This window comes from Pogoniulus pusillus, chromosome Z, assembly GCF_015220805.1.
Source record: "Pogoniulus pusillus isolate bPogPus1 chromosome Z, bPogPus1.pri, whole genome shotgun sequence".
NCBI classification, from domain to species: domain Eukaryota; kingdom Metazoa; phylum Chordata; class Aves; order Piciformes; family Lybiidae; genus Pogoniulus; species Pogoniulus pusillus.
In genome coordinates this window covers 54,745,041-54,751,040 of record NC_087309.1, presented here as the reverse complement: position 1 = coordinate 54,751,040, position 6,000 = coordinate 54,745,041, and positions in this window count along the sequence as shown.

Here is a 6,000-nt window from a genome sequence, read left to right as displayed (position 1 = left end):
CATCTTAAGTTGATCAAGAACTGAGTAACAAAGCATGATCTAAGCTGAAAACTGTGAGATAAAAACAATAATAATTAGTTTTAAAAAGTCCCCCAAATAACTACTAAGTTATTGAGAATATGAGTGATGAATACCTGCAGTGAGCTGCCATGAGGTCATGGCAATTCCATCCTCTGGATATTCAAAACTTGCCCACACAAAGCCCTGAGCAATCTGATTTAGGTATGAAAAGTTCTCTGCTCCAAGAAGAAGGCTGTAGCAGATGACCTCCAAAGATTTTTCTGTGGTTCTCTATTTGAAATCCAGTTACTGACATGGTATTTTTTGTTTACTCTTCTTGCTACTTTAAAACATACTGCCTGCACTTTAGACCAGTGTAATACATTTTGTAGAATGAACATAAATACATTTAATTAATTAATGTGATTTGATTAAATGTCATATATGTGTCACTTCTGTTCCTTTCTCCTAGGCACAACATGCTTAATACAAAATCTTACAAATAACAGCGAAGTAAATGTCCTTATGGTGCCCATCAGCTACTCTGTCTGCTCGAAAATACACAGCAGCAGAATGCTAGAAGATCTCACCAGAAGTCTTAGCTAAGATTTGGTTAAACTGGACACCTTTAAGTGAAATCTATTTCATAGAATCATAGAATTAACCAGGTTGGAAGAGATCTCAAAGATCATCCAGTCCAACGTATCCATCCAGTCCAACCTATCCAACCAAGATCATGCAGTTCAACCTATCCAATCAACTAGACCATGGCACTAAGTGCCCCATCCAGTCTTCTCTTGAACACCTCCAGGGACAGTGACTCCACCACCTCCCTGGGCAGCCCATTCCAATGCCAATCACTCTCTCTGGCAAGAACTTCCTCCTAACATCCAGCCTAGACCTCCCCCGGCACAACTTCAGACTGTGTCCCCTTCATTCTGTGTCCCCTTCATTCTGTTATTGGTTGTCTGGGAGAAGAGACCAATCCCCGCCTGCCTACAACCTCCCTTCAGGCAGACGTAGACAGCAATGAAGTCACTCCTCAGCCTCCTCTTCTCTAGGCTAAACAGCCCCAGCTCCCTCAGCCTCTCCTCATAGGGCTTTGTTCCAGGCCCCTCACCAGCTTCATCGTGCTTCTCTGCACACTTTCCGGTATGGGAACATCTCTTCTGAATCAAGTAGCCCTTAACTAGACACAGTATTCAAGGTGTGGCCTTACCAGTGATGAATACAGGTGAAGAATAACCTCCCTTCTCCTACTGGCCACACTGTACATGTGTGTTTGTGTGCATGGTTGCACATATGTGCAGGCACCCACAAACTCCTAGAGCTTTACAAGTTCTAGATAACATTCACATACCAAGTCAATATCCCCTGTGAGTTGTATCAAGTAGAAAAACAGTGGGTCAGTGGATCCCGCAACAATACCACTTCATAGCTATGTCAGCATATGAGCTTATGATGATAAATTGCTGAGGGAAGCATTTTCTTTTATGTCAGGCAGAGGATTTCTGTGACTTTAGCACATTTGTTTCTGCCCTCAGCAACACTACAGAGAGTACACTGGACTGTTTGTTGGTACACTTGTCTGTGTGCTTCTTTTAAAAGCAAACTATGAGTTATAACCATACCAAGCTATACATTTGTCAAGCTGAAACCAGACATAGATTTGGTTTTGCTCTTATTTGTACAAAGCAAAAAGTATCAAAATGAATTAAAGCATTAGTAATGAAGCATAGGATCAAAAAATCATAGAATAGCTTGAGTTGGAAGGGGCCTTAAAGATCCTCTAATTCTAGCTCCACTGTCATGGGCAAGGCCACCTTGCAGGAGACCAGGATGCTCAACTCCACATGCAACCTGATCTTAAACAGTTCCAGGGATGAGGCATCCACAACTTCTCTGGGCAGCCTGGTTTAGTGTCTCACTACTATGAAAGAAATTCTTCCTTATGTCTGATCTAAATCTACTCTGCTCTACTTTAAAACTATTTGCCCTATCACCACATGTTTCTCCAGCTTTCCTGTAGACCATTTTCAGGTACTGGAAGGCTGCAATAAGGTCTCTTCGGAGCCCTCATTTATTCAGACTCAGTAGAATCACAGAATCATCCAGGTTGGAAGAGACCTCCAAGATCATCCAGTCCAACCTAGCACCCAGCCCTAGCCAGTCAACTAGACCATGGCACTAAGTGCCTCAGCCAGGCTTTTCTTGGACACCTCCAGGGACGGTGACTCCACCACCTCCCTGGGCAGCCCATTCCAAAGGCAAATCACTCTCTCTGGCAAGAACTTCCTCCTAACATCCAGCCTATACCTCCCCTGGCACAACTTGACACTGTGCCCCCTTGTTCTGTTGCTGGTTGCCTGGTAGAAGAGACCAACCTCCACCTGGCTACAGCCTCGCTTCAGGTAGTTGTAGACAGCAATGAGGTCCCCCCTGAGCCTCCTCTTCTCCAGGCTAAACATCCCCGGTCCCTCAGCCTCTCCTCATAGGGTTTGTGTTCCAGGCCTCTCACCAGCTTTGTTGCCCTTCTCTGGACACGTTCCAGTAGACCCAGCTCTCGTAGCCTGTGTTTATAGTAGAGGTCCTCCAACCTTCTGACCATCTTTGGGGCCCTCCTCTGGACCCTCTTCAGTAGATACATGTCCTTCTTGTACAGAGGCTCCAGAGCCAGACAAAGTAAATCAGATAGGGCATCACAAGAGACAAGGGGCAGAATCATCTCCCCTGACCTGCTGGTCACACATATTTTGATGCAGGACATGACATAGTTGGCTTTTTGGACTGTCTGCACACATTGTCTGCTCATGTTGAGTACTTCATGAACCAGCACTGTCAAGTCCTTCTCTGCAGGGCTGCTCTCAGTCCACTTGTCACCTAGCCTGTATTTGTGCTTGGGATTGCCTTGACCCACCTGCAGCCCTTGCACTTTGTCTTGTGGAATGTCATGAGGTCAGCATGGACTCACCTCTCCAGGCTGTCGAGGTCCCTCTGGATGGCATCCCTTCCCTTCACTATTTTGACCACACCACACAGCTCGGTGTTATCTGCAAACTTGCTGAGGGTGCACTCTATCTCGCTTTGACATAGCTGACAAGGATGCTAAGCAGCAGCTGTCTTAGTAGGTTGCTGAGGCATTCTGCTTGTCACAGGTTTACATTCAGATGCTGAGCAATTGGTCTCAACATTGAGAGTGGCGCATCTAGCCCATTCCTTACCCATTGAGTAGTCCATACCTCAAAGCTGCGTCCTTCCAATTTAGAGACAAGGATGTCATGCAGGACAACGTCAAATGCTTTGCACATGTCCAGGAAAATTACATCAGTTACTCTTCTCCTATCCACTAGTGCTCTGAACACATCATAAAAAGACACCAAATTTATCATGAAGGACTGTCCCTTGGTGAAGCCATGTTGATTATCACCAACCACTGCCTTGTTTCCCATGTGCTGTAGCAGAGACGTCAGGAGGATCTGTGCCATTATCTTGCTAGCACTGAGTTGAGACTGACTGACCTGTACTTCCCTGGCTTTTCCTTTTGCCCCTTTTGGAAAATGGGAGGTGTCTCCCCTTTTTCTGGTGATTGGGACTTCACCAGACCACCATGACTTTTCAAATGTAATGTAAAGCGTCTTTGCAACTTCATGTGCTAGTTCCCTCAGGATTCATGGATGGATCTCATTCAGTCCCAGGGATTGTGCATCTTTAGCTTCACTAGACAGTCTTGAACCTGGTCTTCTCTTACAGTGGGTGGATATCCATTCTCCTGGTCCCTGTCCTTACCTTCTGCATATTCCCTGCTACTGATGGGTTATGGCCTTCTTTATCCTTATTGTTTTAGTAGCTGAGCTATGAATAGCTTCTGGACTTTTAGTCAAACTAGAAAATAGCAATCTTTATCTGTACTCTATGCACTTAATGCAGTTCATAAAGTAACAACAACAATCCATTCTGACAAGGATCCCCTGCAAGACAAGAATAAGTGGCAACATTACCTTAAATTTTACACACTAGTCTTTAATGTACTGCTCCATTTTTAATATTAATTTCTGAAAATCTTAAGTGATACAGGATGTCTTCTTGCTTGCTTATTGCTCCTCATTCCTGTTTCACCACATGGATGAGGAATCCTACAATGCCCTTGGAAGAGAGCTGGAGCCTTTCTGTAAGTCCCAGACTCTCTGACAGGAACTAACCCTTCAAAGGCCATCTAAGGATGGTGCTGCACACTTTATAGAGGCCTTCCAAACCTTTTCTGCTCCTTTAAGGTTGCCTTACCTTTTGCAGTGGGGTTTTTGCATGTTTTGCTTATGTTTTTGAATTTAACCGTGCAATTGCTTCTGATTTCTATTTGCTTCCTGTGATCTGAGGTCAACAGAAAAGAGACTGAAAGCTTATCTAAGAATATGGGATGACGAAAGTAAATCCAAGAGATAGCCCAGACCACCACCTGACAGCGCATTCACCACGCTGCTGTTACTGCCTGCAACAGACTCTTTGACACTGGAAAACTCAAGGTTGCTCATCCATCCTTGTATACCTACCTTGTACTCTTTGTTCCCACAGACCTTATTTCAGAGCATCAAGAATCTTCTGAAAGAAGCTAAAAGGAGAATTGCAGGCAAAGCGAAACAAGATACATTGTTTAGGTGCACCAGAGGCACTGAAATATTTACTGCTGATGATTAGCTTCCCAGAGACCCAATGAAGCCCATCTCCTGAGTGCAGAAGCATTATACTCTTTGTAAATAAGCAGTTTTACAGCATTTCTTTCCTTGCCTTTACTTCCATAAACGACACCATCAGTGGAAGCTGCCAAAGAAGAAAAAGGACTAGAAACTGCTAGCTATTTCTGTGCATAGGCCACTTTGCAATCTGGCAGTTGTTCACTCTGAGCCAAGCAGTTTTTCAAACTCTGTTTCTGAGGCATGATAACAGGCATATTACAACTACAAACTTGCCAGCTTTTACCCAGTAGCAGGAACTTTATAATGTGTGGGATTCACAATCAATACTTAAATTCTATGGATTCCACTCCACCCACCCAATTACATTGACCTATTCTTCAACCAAAAAGAGCCAAGGTGGAGTGGCCTAACTAAAGAATAAGTAATGTTTCTTCCTGTAAAACCAAAAGGACCAAGCTGCTTCTGCATCAGTAACTGCACAAGTCATTTGAATTTTTCTGTTGAGGCCTTCTTGCAATGATTTGAAAAAAGTTCATGAGATGAGCTTCTTTTACCACCAGAGGCATAACCTGAAAGTTGCAAACAGATGATTTCTCACTTAGTGGGTATTTGTCATTTAGTGGGTATGCTTTCACCAAGGAGTGACAAGTTTCAAGCTTTGCAGGCTACAAGAACATGAAGCAGAAATAAATACTTGAAGTATAAAGCTCTTGAGCTATACATTTCAGCTTGGAGAAAAATGTTTTGTTTTTCATGGGATTCTTCTAATCCTCTGCAGAAAATATATTGTACAGTGACACTACGGTGGGCAAAATCATCGCCACCTTACAAGGACAACTTCTAGATCTGTAAAGTTCTCTTCATCTGGCCAGGCAGAGATCCAAAAACAGGACTAAAAGATTACAACGGAAAGCCCACTGACACAAGCAGACTAGTGTCAACCAGAAGAGACATCCAAGAGATGGAAAACTGCATTATGTTAACTTGCCATTAGTGATTAGAATGCTTAAGTGACTGTGCCTAGGCCATTCTCTGCTTAGAAGTATGAATGTTTGCTACCCCCTACTTTCCATTTTATCCACCACAGGAACTCCCATCTATAGGGATAATATTTATCACCATTTTGAAAGAAAGCCAAATCAAAACAAGAAAGAAAGAGTGTATTTATTATTAGAAGAGCAACATTTTGGAAGCCTGACTGTGGTGGAAGGTCCAAATTATACCTAGAATTCATGATATGTCCTAAACACCTGTCTGAATACCCACCTTGGTGCCCCACCCCACTTCTTCCTGGGCAGAGAAGCACAGG